This window comes from Haplochromis burtoni, unplaced genomic scaffold (genome assembly GCF_018398535.1).
Source record: "Haplochromis burtoni strain Fernald_Lab_line unplaced genomic scaffold, NCSU_Asbu1 Contig_6, whole genome shotgun sequence".
Taxonomy (NCBI): domain Eukaryota; kingdom Metazoa; phylum Chordata; class Actinopteri; order Cichliformes; family Cichlidae; genus Haplochromis; species Haplochromis burtoni.
Genome location: NW_024582367.1, coordinates 5,119,132 through 5,137,864, shown reverse-complemented (window position 1 = coordinate 5,137,864; position 18,733 = coordinate 5,119,132).

The window sequence follows — 18,733 nt, the reverse complement described above, 5'->3', positions numbered from 1 at the left end:
AGAAATGAACCAAGTATCTTCGTTAAAGCTGAATGTTCACAGGCTCAAAGACTTTAATCACCAAAGCAGACAAAACTTAAGATATTTCATCAGAAGCAAAATGTTAAACTCAGGAAAGATTTTTGTTCTAAAATCAGGTAAATGTAAAATTATCTCAAAGTCAGAATGTTCATTTAGGTAAGTAGCTTGTTACTCAGTTGGAGGAGTCTCTTTTCTTGCACAGGTTTCTGTCCTCCTTCTTTGATACAGGGTCAACTTCAAGTCCATGTTTATTTCCAGAGAGTGTGTGGGAGAGTGGGTCAGGCAGGTACACCAGACAGAATCCTCTAAGAGGAGGAGGAGACAAGCAGGTAAATACAAATCTAGGTTTACAAGGCAAGCAGGTAACTAGATCATATCTGAATTGCAAACAGGCTGAGCAACACTATCATATAAAGTAGGTTAACAATCTGGCACCAAGTGAAGATAAAAGGCAGGTTTAAATACTGTCAGTCACTGGGGATGTAAAACACATCTGGCTGCCTGAGTCCTCCCTAGATCACGCCCACTCCTGGAAGCTACTGGTTAGTAATAGAAAGCAGTTCTGGACTAAAGCTCTTTGCTACGACGCGAGTAAAACAAACCTAGGCTGTTTCCCTTATCAGCATAAACAGTCACATGAAGCGGGTTAGCAACTCAGTATGTCAGTCGAAGGTTTTGCATGTGCATTCAAATGAAATGGGTGGAACTGGCAGTATTCAACCAATCAGAATTATGTATCATGATGTTGCAAACAAAGATCAAACTGTAACTTTAGAAAAATATGAAGAGGTTAAATGTGCAACACAGCTTCTGCAAACAAAGCAGTAACAAAGTGTGAGTGTGTGGAAGAGGAAAAGCACTGTGCAGTGTTAAAGTTAAAAAGGCTGTTTGACTGTATGTGCATTTAATCTCTTTGGTCAGTAAGGCTAGAAAAGACCTTTTGTATTAAAAAAACTAGCATATTTGAAAACAGTAAAAAAGAGAGCCGGCGTAAATGCTGACTGGGCAAGTTAACAGACTTACCGATATCACAGCTCTGTCACTGACACAAGGGAGAATCTGATTATTGTATTTCATCAAATTCATTCATTCCAAAGACAGTTTTAGTCTGTATTCTTTCAGCTGCAGCTTCAGAGAGGAAAGAATCAATATACAAACATAAATGATATTTTTTAGTCTATCTGCAGATTTGATATAAGGTCAGTAATTATAATAGGTGCCTTCTAGGACTATGGTTGTGTCATGACTGTGTGCGGACGGGCAGGGAGATAGGACCCAAAATGCAGGACTCGGAGGCAGACATGAACTCAGAATACACAGCTTTTATTGCTGGAAAAAAGGAACAGAAACTAAACTGAGCATACAAAAATAAACTAAGCAGACGGACCACACAGACAACGCGACACTGACACAAAGAAAGACTGGGCTTAAATACACTGAGGAAGTCATCAAAGAATTAGAGACAGAAGGGGAACACAGCTGGGAGGAATAACACCTAATGAGACAGGGAGAACAAAGCTAGAAACACTGACATTAGACAGGAACATGAACCTTCAAAGTAAAACAGAAAACAAGACACACTTTACTAGGACACGGACTCGACCGATTGAGACAGACTAGACACTGAACTAAACCGGCAATAATAACAAAATACAAAATTAAATCAAGACACGAGAAACTCAAAATACTGGGTCAAAACTGACCCAGAACCGTGACAGGTTGCATGTTTATAGAACAATATAACTGTTGTAAAGCTGCAACCAACAGTAAAAAAACGCCATCAAGGAATGAACTTGGTTCTACTGATCTGCATTCATTACTCATATTCATTATTAACAAGTAAACTTTAGTGCCTCCTACCATCAATGCTTGCAGGTCTCATGGATTTTCCAGGAATAATAATGCTATTTTACAAAGAGCCGATTGGTCAGCAAGCACTGATTTCATACTTATTCACATTTCCACTATAAATGACCAAGGAACAGGTAAGAAGTGAAGCATCTTCATAGTACAGAAACACCAAAGTTAACCCTGTAACATACTTAAAGTACCTTTATATAATATTTTGTGAGTTTTTGAGACCTCAAAATCATCAGCATGTTTTCCCCTAAAATAAAATGTACCAAATACAAGATATAGAAAATATGATACAAATTCATGTAATTATTTAAAAGTTAAGTAAACACCACAGTTTCCAAAAGTTAGAATCTTTTGGCAATTATTTTATGATTCAAGCTAAACCCAAAGATGCCTGGATGAGACTAAATCTCTCTTAATAGTACAGGCCTATGGAGGACAAGGGGGAGCAGACAGTTCTAGTCTGGTGTTATCTTGTATTTTGACTGAGGTATTTTGTTAGCAGTTGTAGTAGTACTCTCCACAGTATGTGTGTTCCTGTTTTCATGATTATGCATCAGTTCCTCTGTGCTCCCTTGTTAAGTGTTTATATTTGTATCTCTTGGTCTCTTGAGCTTCTTCCTGAGTATACCATGCTAGTTTTGATTTGTGCTTATCCTGCTGTGTCTGGATTCTGTTCCTTCTCTCATCAGACCTGCTACCAGCAATAAATATTGCTTTCCATTTGCAGTGTCAGTCTCCTGCATTCTGCACAAATCTGCAATCCGCACAGCAGCAGATTGTGAAACAAATACTGGCATGTTTGCTACCAAGCAGACCAAACTGATATAAAATGGGCCAATCACAATTGTTTCAATTTGCATTTGTTTAACATGTAGTTCCCGGCGGGGTGGATTCTGGGCAAAGGTGTAAGCTATGGGGTTGGGTAAATTTCTAAAAGCGGATTAAACAAAACAAAACAAAACAAAAACAAAAAATCCAAATGAAACTTCAGGATAAGTTAGCTGGCTGGGTAAAGACAGGCAAAGGAGCTATTATTTTCATTCATTGGGAATCTAAGGGTTTTGGCCAGAGAATCAATTACAAAGCATATTAGCAATGGCAGTTTGGAAGTATAAGAAATTTGTAGGTAATTCAAGGGAGATCTGATTATGCCCTTGATTCTCTGTTTATTTTTGGTTAGGAGTTTGCACTTAAAGGATATCTAGTGGGTGGTTATCCTTGAACGTAACATATTCCTGTGGGGAGATCAGGACCTAGATGCCAAATGTTACCGCTGTAAATATTACACATTTATATTAAGCATGTAGCTTATTTGCCCTGAAATATAGGTATGCATTAACATGTGACCAAAATGATTCTGTTGTAATTACCTTTGCACAAGAGTTGCATAAGTTGCTTTCTTATCATCAAGTGTCTTGAAGGAGTCGGTCTTATGGATAAGACAACAGACGTGGGAATGAAATAGGTAACAGTTGGAAAAGGTGAAAAACAGCCTCATCATATTTAAGGTTTTTTCTTTTTTACAGCGTCAGCATGAGGGCTGGCACTGTGGCCAGATGCTATAATTATGGTATGACAATGGTGATGAGTCATACTGTGCAAATGGACTGCCATTTGCACAGCAGCTCAAAAACACAAGTGATTGACTGAAGATGCAGCAGTTTCAGAACTACACTGACTGGCATTCGAGCTCTGAGTATCTCGTGCTGGGCTGACAGACTTTACCGTCATATAAGAACATTTTTTCAGAGGATACTCAAATGTAGAAGGAGACATAGATCTTTCTGATGTGTGTTTGTACAGTGTGAATAATAAAAAAAAAAAGAAGAAGCAGCCATTGCTTTGCAGCAGCCTGATAGACTTTTAAATTTAAATATACTACCTTTGCTTAATTGATCCAATCACCACATCTGTCCTCCATCGGAAGAACTCTAGAGACACTCCAGACAGTTTAGATTTGATTGAGCCAGCCTCACTGGACCCACAGCTGCAGTCAGGCCTCTTCTGCAAACATGAGATCGTCATATGCTGTCAGTCAACTAAGAACTGATGTGCCTCAATGCCATGCACATATCAAACAGCACAGGGGCTCACAGACAAATACTTTTCCTCTCTCCGTCTTTGCATTAAACAGCTTGACATGATTGATTTTAAACTCCACCATACCCCACATGACTACATGACTCATAGCAATTATTATTCACTACAGCTTTTGCATATTCCTCAAGGTTAAACCCCCAAGTCACAACACATCATTTTCACACTCAAAACAGCACAGTATATGCAGAATACATCAGTTTTCCAGGAGCAGCTGTTGAATGGTTTGTTTCAGCTGTTAGTGTTTAGATATCCATGTGGTTAAGTTTGATTGTGATTGTGATATTCAGTTTCTTCCTCCCTCATAATCTGCCACTTACAATACTGTCATACAGCCTGATGATATGAAAAAAGAACAAAAAAGTGGATTTTGATATGATCAGCATATTTGACCTGTTATAGCTGGAAACATGGGCACATTCAAACATGTATTTGCTGGCCAGCCATTTCTTAAGGTAGTAATGGGTAATACTTTGCACATATAGACCTGCAGGCAGAATTGTGGATGTTAAAAGATACTGAATATTGTCGTATTATTCACAGTTTTTGTGTTGATTTCTAATAAAGGTGTACAGAAACCCACATTGGCTGCGATCAGAAAAAAAACCCCTCTGGGAACAACAACCTTCACAACAGGCAACATAAATTTAGTTTCAAAATTATATTCAGGCTTGAAATGCACACAGACTGGAGCTGAAAGAGACACAATCATAAAATGTCATGGAGATCATGCACATCTTAAATCCTCGCCATACAACTAGTTCTAACCTGAACCCTAAAGCCTGAAAGAATCCCTGAAAGAAGCTACGACCAACATGTGGAAATACTGCTACTCAATATACTCTTATATTGATATGCAACAGCTAGAGAAAATATTTAGATTTTTGATTTTGATATACCTTTATTAGTCCCACAAGGGGAAATTTTAGATATTTACCGTATTTCACAAATTGTGTTTTCAGGGGATCTTATGTCTTACGTAACAAGGACCCTGACTTATTTTGCATTTTCCTCTAACACTGAAACCACTTCTCACCCTGCAGACCAGACACTTTTTTTTCAAGATGAAGGGACAACTTGTAATTGTTTTTGAAGTAGCTGTGCAACTGCAAATGAATATAGGAATGTGTGTATGTCTGTCCTGGACTCCATAGTTTTCAGTAACAATCCTGTGTCACTCCCAAAAGTTGATGGCCTGGCCTGGCATGGCCACACACCTACGACAGCTGGTTGAAAATCCCAAACAGGAGTATGTTTCTCTCTGCTGCTGTTAGAGATTCTGCTTTAACAGAACTCCTCCTATTCACCCTGCACTCCTCATCGCTTCAGGCCACAAGAAGGTCAACATGTTTATCAATAAATGAACTTTCAATCATTGTAAAAATTTTGAAAACTGTGCATTTAACTGTAATGTAGTCGGAATAAATTAATTCGCACAGATTGCTGCCTTCAATCTTGTCTCTTCTGCCTAATAAAAGGTTTAAGGAGCTGACAAGTGATTTAATGAGGTGAAAGCTCAATAATAAAGTAAGTAATTCCGGGAACCATCTGGGAGTGATGGTATTTAAACTGTTTAACACCTGCTATTAAGGGGTACAGTGTGACCTATTAAGCTATATGAAAGGATGTAAAATAAACAGTTAGGGTAAACTTAAACAGCGTAGGCTCAGGCAGAAAAGCTGGTGGATCTTACTCATATCAGTGAGATGCCAAAACTTCATAACTAGCATGGCTATATAACCAAAGCTCAGATACGGACGCTACGACTTTTACTCTTCAGACTCCTTGGTCGTCAAAACCCAGCAGCCTGGAGTAACTGGTTTGCAATTGTGGACTACAAGCATGATTTAAATGCACCATCTTTTCCTAATCTGAGGATAAGGCCATTAAATTTTTACCTGCAGTTTAAAATCTTAGCAGAAAATCTGACAGAGCTGAAGGAGGTTACAGAGCAAACCAGCACAGAAGCAGCAACTCAAGGAGAGCTTGGAGCATGTGTATATGACTCTGCCATAAAACCAAGAAAACTGCTCAAAAAACAAAGAATGTAAGAAAAGCTTGTTCCTAAAAAAAAAAAAAAAAAAGACCTACAAAATAAAAAAGCAACAAACAAAAAAGCCCTTTGTAACAACAGTCACAGTTCCAGTCGACCTGTCTTGTTTAACCAGCTTGAAAAACTCTCCTTTTTCATATGTTGTCTCACTGTGGAGACACCCACATCTACCTATTTCAGCAAATACAGTGGGTGGAAAGGTGATGTTAGAGGTCCTCAATCCAGGACTACTGACAAGACAGTGAGTAGACCTACAATATGAAAAGACTAGGATGCAAGGTTTTATGGTGAGCTGAGTTAAGAATTGCTCTATCGCCCTGAAGAGGGTTATGTTTTAAGACACAGGGAACAAAGGAAAAATCTTTGCCTTTGCTGTGCACTATTCCAGCTTTCCTTTCTCTCCTCCCATTCTCTCTGTTAATATATGTCTAACTATTCCACTAAATATCAAATATGTACACTGAAAAAAAACCCAATTCTAAAAACATTTAATACGTGTGTGTGTGTGTGTGTGTGTGTGTGTGTGTGTGCGCGCGCGCGTGCATGGGATGGCAAATTGTAATATGATTTTTTTTCTCTTTAGAATAGCAGAGCCATGGCAGCAGCTCTCATCAAAGGGTTGTATATGTGGCAGTGTAATGGGGTCACAGTGATGTGCAGGACAGGCAGGGTCCCTATTTCACAGGCTGAGAGATGGAATGTGCAAAGCAGTAGCAGGAGCAGGCAGCAGAAGGGCCTGAATAATGAATTCTATCTTTTCGGCCTGTCTGCTTTGTCCTCCCCTCTCCACAAAACTCTACTTGGATATTAAAAGGTGTCATAGGCCCTGCAGTGTCACAGCAGAGCCGGTGGTAATGATAAAGGCAGAGAATATAGGAGGGCTTTGCAGAAGTGAAGCGGGACAAGCAAACGACTGCTGACAAAATGATATGATAAGTGTTTCACCATTCATTTGCCAAATGCAACATGTTCTGATTTGTGCAGTTATGGTAGGTTTTTAAGGTTGACAAGATAAGCCTTGTTTGCAGTAGACAATGTGTACAGAGAAACATCTGAGATCTGGTTGGACTTGTAACTGAGAGAGATGAAAAGCTGACTTTTCTGTCCATCACCCAAGTGCATATACGATTTCAAATTTTGATCCTTTTTTTTTCTCCAGGTGACTGCTGAAAAATATGACTAATCGGATTAGATGAGCCTATTCTCGTCCCTAGGACATCAAGTGTTGCAATTATGACAAAGCCGCCAACCTCTCAAAATAATGCACAAGCTCTTCTTTGGTGTCTGTCTCCCGATGCAGCAGGCTTAGGCAGCAGTGAAACACATCTTTCACTTCTAACTAGTGGATAACTGTAAAAGTCCCTTTTGAGTCACATTTTTAACATGTAAGTATGGGCATTATTGCAGCAAAACTAATTGTGATTCTGAAGTTGCATATTTGAACCAAAGCTGTGTTTTGCTAATCCACACAAAGTAGTGTTTAGTGCCCAAATCAAACCATGAAGCGGAGTCTTACAAACAATCCTCAATCCCCTTACCAAAATTGTTTTAAGGAAATATACTGTTCAACAGAGAAATTGCAGCAAAGCATTGCATCGATCTCAGATTGCTCTTATGTCTGATGTCAGTTTCTCTTCTTACATAGCCTCCCTTTACAGCTATTTCCATCAATAGGTTACCTGTATATTTCTAAACCTCCTCTGGTCTCAGTGGCACCAGTTTGTATGCTGCACATTCTGCTAATTCCTTTTCTTTTATTCAACAACATTGTGCTGCCACTGCTAGCACTGGGTTGCTGTATTCTCTAGCTATTTGTACGCTATATATGGACAAAAAGTACTTGCATCAATAATCCAGCCTTTTAGCATAGTAGTGCATGTTTCAGTTGACTGCTACAGTGACTTACAAGCTGGATGTTCAGTAGCTAGAGTGGATTGTCTGCCATTTCAAATTTCAGTGGTTTGATCTCTGGCCTCTCCAGTGGACATGGTAGTGAACCCCAAACAGTCATTCTGTGGGTGTGTGTGATAGTTAGAAATGACTTAAAAGCACAGAATAAAGCACTATGCAAATGTGGCTTGTAGTAAAAAGTGCCTTGAGTGCACTTTACATTATATTCCCCTTATAGAAGTATCATCTATTTACCGGCCACGAAAAATTCTCATTTTCTCAGCACATCAGCCATTTACCAAGCATCATCCAGTTAATGACGAGGAGACTCAAAGTGGATCCCCATCCATAATCACAAAAGGCCATATGTCCATTTTCCCCAATGAATCAATTTTAGGCTTCTTCCCTGCTGGCATTCCAAATTTTCTTCTTGCCTTTTCCTGCATAAAATAACAAGTACTCCCACTTTTGGCACACCTCTGTACTACTCCATATGTTCTCCCTCATGTCATCCATTCCATCGCTTTTTAACACAGTTAGCCATCACATCTTGTTTAAATCAAAACCACATGGTGATCAGTTCTACATAGATCCTGCTCCTTCTGACAGTTTTAAGGCAAAAGGTGGTTTTCCACCAAAATTCTTTCATAACAATTTCCAGAACTACCCAGAAGTCATTTTGGCCCTTTTCTGGAGGCACAAATGATCAAAGAGGTCCATTGTCTTTCATTTTGACAACCTTGCCATAATTTACATAATCAACAAAGTCCAAAGGAACTCCCCTGCCCTCATGCCCCTTCAAGTGCCATCTACCATGGTTACATCCAGAGCCTTGGTTTATTTTCCAGTTTCAACCTATTCTTCCCATTTTTTTTGCCTCCGATGTCCACTAGTTAATTAAAATACCCATTGTAAAGATTTATCTTCGTCACATTAGTTTTAACACTGGTGGTAGACTTGACTTTCTCACTTTTAACCAAAGCCCTGTTATATGTTTGCGACTAATAATGAGCCGAGGCATGAGAATGTCAACAATATTTTTTTTATCTAATTCAATACATTGTGTTTTATCTGATGGAGATCTGCTGAACAATTCCTTACATGTAAGAACAGGACGTTTCTTTGAATGTGACATAACCATGGTTAAATATTTGTTGAGTAAGTATGAATTAGTAATTCCACTCAAGCTTCAGCGCATAAAAAACAAAATAGGTCTTCAACAGTGATAAGATGCAGGGTGCATAGCCTAAGATGTGACTGTCTGTTGACGGTAGTGTTTTGTTTTCCATGTTAACTATTTAAGACATGCAGCTTGTGGGGATAGGTTAATTGATTAATCCAAATTGTCACTAGGTGTGAATGTGCGAATGAATGTGAGTGTGAATGGTTGTCTGTCCCTGTGTGTTGGCCCTGCGACAGACTGGCGACCTGTCCAGGGTGTACCCCGCCTCTCGCCCTATGACAGCTGGGATAGGCTCCAGCGCCCCCCGCGACCCTGAAAAGGATAAGCGGAAGCGAATGGATGGATGGATGGATGTTGAATGAATGTAAAGTAAGGTTTATTTATGAAAATAAGGAATAACGGACATAAACAGAAAAGTGGACAGGAAATATTCCTCCAGCTGAAACACTGTGCTGCACAGGGCAAACATGACATTGCTTCCTTTCACTGTAGTACGAAGTGAAAAGAGGGAGCGCAGTGTGATTACTTATTCAAAAGCATTACTAACTAAGCTGGAATATCAAGATGCAGCAAAACATGGAACACGGCGGCTTGTAAGTACACAGAGGTTTTCGCTTCGGCTACTTGTCGTGTTTGGCCTTCCATTCTTCGCTCTCTTATTTGGATACCATGAGTCCCTGCAGATAGTGCATGCCCCTGGTATGAGTACTCCTCTTCTCTGACAGAACAAATTAAGCAGAAACGACAGACGAAAGGCCAAATGGTTCCAGAAAGACACAAAGGAAAGTGCTGTTCATGAAAGTCCCTTGTTGTGAAAATGAGGTTTCACAGGATCCTTGGTGGCAGTGAAACATGCCATGAATATGCAATACCTCAGTCAGCTGAGCTTATTTAGCATACTAACAGGAGGACAGCTTTTTGGAGCTGTTCACTGCTGCGCTTGATAAGGGCAACTGTTTTGTAAAAGTTGTAAACTGTACAAATGTTCTGGAGTTTCTGAACCATATAAATTTTAGAGTCAGGGCGTAAAGGATTTATTGCTTCACCCGTGAACTAATGAGAGGTGAGAGTAGAGTTTTCTATTGAGTATATTAACCAGCTACTTAAAATGAGAACTGTAATTAAAAAGATGACAGCTTTATTAACAAATACAGAGGAGTGGAGTACTTGATTAGCAGGGAGAAGCTGATTTACATTCTTGTGTGTGTGTGTGTAACCCACCCTGCTGTTTTAAATGTGATGCACTGGAACTCCATTCCCCGGGAACATTGTCAAAAGCTGTCAGCAGCTGTTATTGTGTTATCTGCCTGTCCTCGGAAAACTATTCATTGTTCATAGAGTTGACAGTTGCAGTGCAGTGAGTAGATGGTCAGGAGTATGATTATTACACTGGCACTTGAAAAAAGTGTTATGGCGTGGAAGAGACCATTTATAAGACCTTGTTTACTCTTTCCTACATTTTTCCCGTGGAGCTTTCTCCCAACAGAGCTACATTTTTTTTTTTCTTTCAGCATCCTATAACAAGGCAGACAGCATCTGGCAAACAGCAAAACTAGTTTTTCCTTCAACGGCTGCTGGCCTAATCCATATAATTCACTGTGAAATCTGATTTGTGGTGACAAAACCAAACTGAGATAAAATAGTATCGTAATTGTCTTCTGCTGCCACTCTGGGAGGATCAAGGCTGAATCACGCATACATGCAAGCGCACACACATACAACTGGTGAAATAATTATGATTTTTTTTGTGGTTTTTCTTGCAAGCGAACAAAACAGTAGATTTCATGCACTGGTCACTTCACTGAAAGAGTGAGACTGTCAGTTTGGGGGCACAGAAAGCAGCATTGGGTTACAAAGTAACGTGTTACTGTAATCGCATTACATTTTTCAGTAACACAGCCATGGATAGCATTGCTGGACTATAAACAGTAATTACATCCACCATCCATCTTCTTCCGCTTATCTGGAGCCGGGTCGCGGGGGCAGCAGCCTAAGCAGAGAAGCCCAGACCTCCCTCTCCCCAGCCACCTCCTCTAGCTTGTCCGGGGGAACACCAAGGTTCCCCGGCTGGGACATGTCCAGAACACCTCACCCAGGAGGCGCCCAGGGGACATCCTTGTCAGATGCCTGAACCACCTCAGCTGGCTCCTTTCGATGTGGAGGAGCAGCAGCTCTACTCTGAGCCCCTCCCGCATGGCCGAACTTCTGACCCTATCTCTAAGGGAGAGGACGGCCACCCTTTGAAGGAAGCTCGTTTCTCCTGCTTGTATCCGCGATCTCGTTCTTTTGGTCACTACCCACAGCTCACGACCATAGGTGAGGGTAGGGATGTAGATGGACTGGTAGATTGAGAGCTTCGCTTTTACAATCAGCTCTCTCTTCACCACGACCTCAATTACATTAAGGTTACAATTATGTCATTAGTTATGTTACAAAGGTTCTTCAGTTACTTGCGCACCGGGCAGATAGCAAGGAAAAAAAACACCGAACATGTTTTTTTTTCTTGCTGTAAAATCAGTTGATTTCAGCTCATGTGCGAGAGGAAGAAAATGGCGGCGGTGATGCAGCTTTTATTTTTATAGGAGGAAAGTACAAGAGTGAAATGGTGAAGTGCAAACTTCATCCAGAACAGGAACAAGACTGAACTTCTAACACAACTTTAGCTCTTTGCAAGCATCTGCACACAGCATGCTAACACAAAGCTTGCCAAGAACCCAAAGTGATGTTAAAGCTGAGTGTTTGGCATCCCCGACGCAGCAGCCAGACCATGATCTTTAACAGGTAACAAAAGCAGTGATGAGCAGTCAGGCGTGCAGCTTCTGTTTCTACCTTTTGTTATGTTTCTAAAGTAAAATCGCTGACTGTCTTTGGGCTGATTTTCATCTTTGCTTTGTGTTGCTGGTCTTGTGCTTGTACCTGAAAAGAAAAAGATCGTACCCATGTCCTCGTTAGAAAATGGATTGGTGTTTGTGTGTGGGACTTCGCAAACCTGTAGGTTTACATTGTAATTATGAGTTTCAGGTCATTTTTACAAAGAAACTAGAAAGTAATGTAACGATTAGTGATACAAATTATTTTCTGTGGCAAGTAACTGAGTTGCATTACTTTTAAGAAAAGCAACAGGGGATGTGTACTACATTACTTTTCTTGAGTAACAACCCCATGCACTGACAAGAAGAGGAACAGTGTACAGTTTTAATAAATATAGTAGCTGGAAAAAAGTACTTAAAAGCATTTAATCATTAATAGTGTTAGTCCCAGTCAACACATATTTGTTGGATGTGCGACACACAATGGAACACACAAAGGAGTCCAACAGCTACTTTGAGGTTCCTTCACTCATTAATGTCTAAATTGTATGGCTGATGGGCTTGCTTGGCAGGGCCCTGTACTCTGAGAATAAGCAGCGTCACTTGGACAGATGGCAGGAGAAAGCAGCTGTGACTAAGGGATATACAACAGGGCCAGAGTGCTGTGCCAATAACACAACCTTAGGATGGAGGTTGAGAGCAAAATATTTAAAATGGAAAACAATGGAGTACGCCCTTAAACTCAGCTGTGTTATGAATGCCAGTGGGCAACAAGCTGCAGTCTACATTCCTCATATCAAGGGAAACTCATCATCTCTCACAGCCCACACAGACACAGGGCTGCGCTTCAATCACTCACCTTCCCTTTCTTCCCATTTTATTTGGGTCCTCAGAGCTCCAATCCCATAACTTTTTAACAAAACCTACCTTGACAAGCTTCCTCTGATTTCTCCAAGTGCAGAAAAAAAAATATAGTCCAGGAAAACTTCAAGCTATTTCCTCATCCCAGTTGATGTGCTGCTTGGCAGAAGGGATGCATAAGAATGAGCAGTTAGCAGCGTTTGGAGTCCAACTGGGGGGCCTAGCTTGAGAGATGAGCTGGCATTTGGAGATAGGCAGGCACAGACTAATGGAGTCACTCTGAGGGGTTCTGAGTGAAATTTTCATTTCTTTTCTTGGGGGGTAAATCATGGTATATGGTAAAGGGGTGAAAGCACTGAGGCGCTGTGGGCTGAGGCACAAGACAGCCTGAGTCTAGGACTTCTGCTGAGCACGATATTAACATGAGCCAAGATGTCTGCTCTGGCATGTGATTTTGTTATCTGTTCCCTTCACTTGACTTTGTATCATATTAAAGTTAGATGATTTTTCCCCCCTGTCAATCTTGGGGATTTTCAGTTTGTCAACGAGGGAAAAGCATTCCGCACATGTCTATTTATCTTCAGGTATCCAGTTTGATTCAAAGAGAACACACATGTGCAGCTATTACATCTAAACATAAGGCACAAGAGAATTAAGCCACATGTGTTCAACCACGACGACGACAACAACAACAAAAATCTCGCCTTTTATATTATTTCCTTTTCTTTCTTTAGGGGCCACAGCAGATGTTCCCCACCAAAATATTTGAATTTCTTTGGGGGGCTTTTAGCAACAACAGCCCGAGTTGTTCTGCTTGAAAAGCAACCATTTCTAATTAAGTGTGGTTTCCAAATGAAGGGGTAAACAGAAAAAGCTCCAAATGGTTGTCATTAAGGGCTCACAGGTTAGACCCCTGCTCTCATTAGAAAGGGCCTGTTCTCCACACACACACACACACACACACACACACACACACACACACACACACACACACACACACACACAAAACCAAACCCAATGTGAAACAAAACAAAACAAATAAATCCAAAGCTTGGCTACACATGCCTGCGTATGTGTAATCATTTTTGTACGTATTGATGTGCGAGTCTGTGTTCACGTGCTTACGTTTGTTTGTGCCTGCCTGAAAGAGCAGGCTGAATCTCATTTACAGTCCAAGGGGTCACTTATTGACTGAACCAAACCCCCTGACAGGGCCCAGACAGAATGGAAGCTTAACAAGATTACTGTTATATATAGCAGCGGTAATGGGAACCTCTCTGGAGATTCTGCTGCTGCTGATTTGTGCCCTGCTACCCAGATTTGAGCATTTTGCACACTGCCTGTCTCCACCGGGAAACTCCTGATGCATTACAGCTGCAATGGATCAATCAATCTGCTTACTCCCAGCTCTCCCATCGCTCCACCTGCTGCCTGCCAGGGCAGTGATTCCTCAGAAGACCGTGCCAAGGGCTGCACTATGAGCTTGTGCTGCTCACGCATGCCTGTTCACCTGCACCACTAGTTAGAGAAATCACAAAATAAATGGGCATCTTGTTGCTCTCTACCCTACTGTTAGTCATGTCAGGTTAAAGTGGAGGAGCTAAGGATTAGAGGAGGTGGGAGAAAGGAGGTGCATATTAGAAAATACAGCACTGACATGCTTGTTTTGATTAATGGAGCCCTCTCTGCTGGTGAGTGACAAATTATCAGAAGGCTGGATGGCTCGTTCATCACTGTCATCCTAGGCTTACTAGTGTGGCACATCCAGTCCGGCAGCCAGTCGTGCTACCATCTCACCCTTATCACTCCCACCTGGTGCAGAAGATTTTCAAGCAAAGGAAAGAAAAGAGTGGAGGAGGATACAAAAGACATGAAGGAGCACAGCTGAGACGTTGACATTTGGCAGCGACCGTGCTCAGCCATTACTGAAATAGACTTATCCTGGGATTTACTGTATGTTTACTCAGATAACCTGACTAGTAAATGCCTACAAGCAGGCGTGATCATCCACCAAACTATTACCACATGACTGAAGTTAATTTGGGGAAGGGAAAAATAGACTGAGTGATAAGCGTCTTTGTGGTTTACAATTGAACGGCAGATAGAGGATTTTTGTTTGTATCTAAGCCCAAGGCTCTGCCTGGCCTCTAATTAAGCAGGAAGACAGAGCTTGAGCAACGGGAATCTTATCTTTGCTTTTGCCAGGCGACAGAGATAGTGTCCAGAAGCATAAACACTAATTAACTACCAAGAGTGTGCTTTACTGTTAGAAGGCTTCTCTGCTGGTGCCTCTTCTGATGGGTATTACAGAGATACAGATGGAGGCAGCAGCCGCACACGCACACACCCTAAAATAAGCAAAACTTTCATTTTGATTTCGACGGTCCGTCTCAGTTTTCATGTAATTTTTTTGTCTTTCTTTGCTTCTGAACCCGCTCACCTGTACTTTTGTAGGGAAGGTAAGAATGGTCGTTGCTTTGCAAGTAAGGTACTATCGTTTGACGTAGACAGCAAACCAAGCTGAGCGGGTGATGGATGGGAAGTGGACAGCTGTCGACAGGCAGGAGGACAGCGGGGCAGTGAGCACCCGACGGAGACACACCTAATTCCCAGGTCTTATTTTGTCAATAAACAGCAGCCAGTGGCACTCAATTAGAGGACTTTATTGACTATGCTGCCTGGCCTGTGTCAGATGTCAGCTTGTGACACAGCGTGATGTCCTGCACTGACACTTTCTGTGAGATTACAGAAAATAGAAAAATCAAAAGAAGATTGCAAAAGCAGAGGAAATAAAGGGAGGAAAGAAGACAGAGGATTTGCTGAGAAATAGAAGGAAGAGACATTGCAAGATTAAGGGACACATAAAAAGTGGGCAAGTGAGGACTATAGTAGTCCTCAAGGCATTTTTCTCAAGAGCTCAGGTTATTATTTCTTGCTGGGTTCACTGCATGTCAACTTAAAATGCAAAATATCAGACATGACAAATGCTGTCAGAAATTGGCAGGTTTCACTCGCTTGTCTTCTGGTTATTCTTGCCACTAAACGTGTCTGGATAAGAAAAACAAATATACTCCTCCCCACCCCTTTTTTGAGAGTGAACAAATCTCCTAACTAATGTTTGTTTTCAGTTTCTTCTGCTGCAGTACGTTGTCTTTTGTCTCACTTCAAACACCATTGCATCGTGTTTTTTCTCTCCTGGAGAGGCAGAAACAAACAGACACCCCAGCTTAGCCAGCTTTCCAGAGTAATTGGTTTAGAGTCATTTCTTGAAGTTGTTGCAATTTTAGACACAGTTATGCCTAATTTTATTTCAGTTTTTTAGTTATCCGCTTACTGTTTCATCTGAAAGAAAAAGAGAATTTATTTGTTTGGAGATAATAAAAATATTGCTGATGGTAAAAATGCAAAGAACACATAAACCCTTTTAATAATAACATTTTAATACGCCAAAGATATTGTATGCTCTGAGTACAATGTTCCTGATGAACAAAATGCACGTAGTTTATACTTATACACTGTAAATTCAGTGCGTTCTTGTGTTTGTTTTTTCCTCTTTTTGTGTGGCGGGTTGGTGGCGGTGGGTGGGGTGGACTTGAAATGTCAACCTCATTATCATCAAACCTGTTATCTCTTCTGAAATAACAGGCTTGTTATAAAGAAAAAAAAATCAGGTTGACTTTCTTTCGGTTATGATATTCATTCATATTCAGTATTTAGTATTTCAAATCAAGCTCATTCAGAAGTCCTGTTAGGTCAGCTGATACCAGCTGATTTTAATACTAGTCCACTTCAGTGGATACTCTTGTGTAAAGCTAAATGTCACTTCCCACGCAACCTGTTTAAATTGCATTAGCCTACTTGCTGTCACTGCTTCCTTTCCAAGTGAATGTTTGTATACCCATTTTTCTGTTTGGTCTAAATGTTACTGTCATGGTCCGGAGTCTGTGACTCCGTGTTTATGTTTAAGTTTATTATTATTATGGGTTTTTGTGCTCCTTTTTCACATTACATGTTCCTATGTTCTGTGTCCCCCAGTCTGTGTTAAGTTTGTGTGGGTTGTGTTCCCTCTGTTGGTGTTACCCCTGCCTGTGGTGTCCCCTTTTGTGTATTAAGGTCTCTGTGTTTAGTTTGCGTTCTCAGTCTGTCTCTTTGCGTATATGTGTTCCTGTTTTACTTTGAAGGTCCCTGTCTGATGTCAGTGCGTTCTGTTAATGTTTCCCCTGCCTCGTCAGCTGGGATGTCTTCCAGGTGTGTTCCCCTCCTGTTTCCCATCCCTTGATTCCTGGTGTGTGTATTTATAGTGTGTGTTACCTCGTCCTCGTTGCTGGTTCGTCTGCTTCTCTCCGTCCGTGTTCCCGTGTATTTTCCTGTGCCTCCCTGCATCTTCGTTTCTGGTTTGTTTTGTTAGTTTTGCCCAGTTTAGGTTTTCCTGTTTCATGTTCACCTGCGCCATTGCTATTTGTATTTTCCTTTTGTTATTAAATTCACTTGCACCAGAGCTGCCGCTTCCTGGTCCTAAATTTTTCCCACACGGCTTGCCCCGGCAACCCGTGACAGTTACCTCTTTTATTCATGAACAAATATTGCTGGTAAAATATATGCCATGTTTAAATAAAACACTCAAAAAATGCATAAAAAGATGTCCATCCATCCATTGACTTCCATTTATCCCATTCAGGGTCACAGGGGCCTTAAGCCAAGAGGCAGAGTACAACCTGAACATGTCACCAGTCTATTCCAGGGCAAACCCACAGAGACAGCCATTCATACTCCCTAATTAACCTAATCCCATGGATGTCTTTGGACTATGGGAGGATGCCAGAGTACCTGAAGAGGCCCCACAGAGATACAAGGACAACTTTTAAATGCCACACAGAAAGGCCCAGTATAAAGTATCCATCCATCCATCCGTCTATCTCGTGGGTGTTATCTGTGCCACCTCCTTCAGTTCTCCTGGGGGAAGACTGAGGCTTTCCTGATCCAGCTGAGAGATATAATCTCTGTATTACATCATGGATCTGTCATTGGGTCTTCTCCAGTCAGGACATGCCTGAAACACCTCTCTAAGAGGCGTACAGAAGGCATCCTGGCCAGATATCTAAACTACCTCAGCTAGCTCCAAGTCTACTCTGAGCCCCTTCCCAAATGACTGAGCTCCTCACCCCATCTCTGACACCGAGTCAAGTAAATAAGTATAATCTCATTCTTTTGGCTCCCACCCACAGCTTGTAAACATAGGTTGACCAGTAAATGGACAGCCTGGTCTTCACTCTCAGCTCCTGCTTCACTACATTAGACTGTCAGTTTACCTCTCTACTCTCCTCTCACTTGTAAACAAGACCCTGAAATGCTTCAACTCCTCCATTTTGAGCAACAGCTCACCCCTGACTCGGAGCAGATACTCTACCCTTTTCTGGCTGAGCAGACTTGAAGGTGTTAATTCTAATCTCAATCACATAAACTCTCCCAGTGCGAGCTGGAGGTCACCACACATCTGTAAAAAGCAGAGTTGGTCCTATGGCCACCAAAACTAAAACTACAAAGTTTTATTCTGAATACCTGTCTCTGACCAGGGAATGTCCACTGGGACACTCAACAGGACTGTACAACTATACAGAGATGTCCATGATCTAATTATGATCATTAGTACACAGCATGATGCAAAGCTGCAAATATCTTGACACCCAGCAGATGGTAATGCTCAAGATACCAAAGATGGAGAATGAGTCTTTGACCCCACAGATGGCATCAGAACCTCAGCAAACAGCCTCTGACTCGACTTATACATGAAAATAAAGCTACAATAACATGTTCTGACCTTATTTTGTAATGTTAAATGTGCCTTTTTTTCAGCAATAGGTTCATACCACAACACCTGCAAGAAGCCATATAATCTGCTGTTTATATAAAAATAAATGCTAGTGCAACTCATAAGGATTTTTTTCCCCCCAGTGGTCT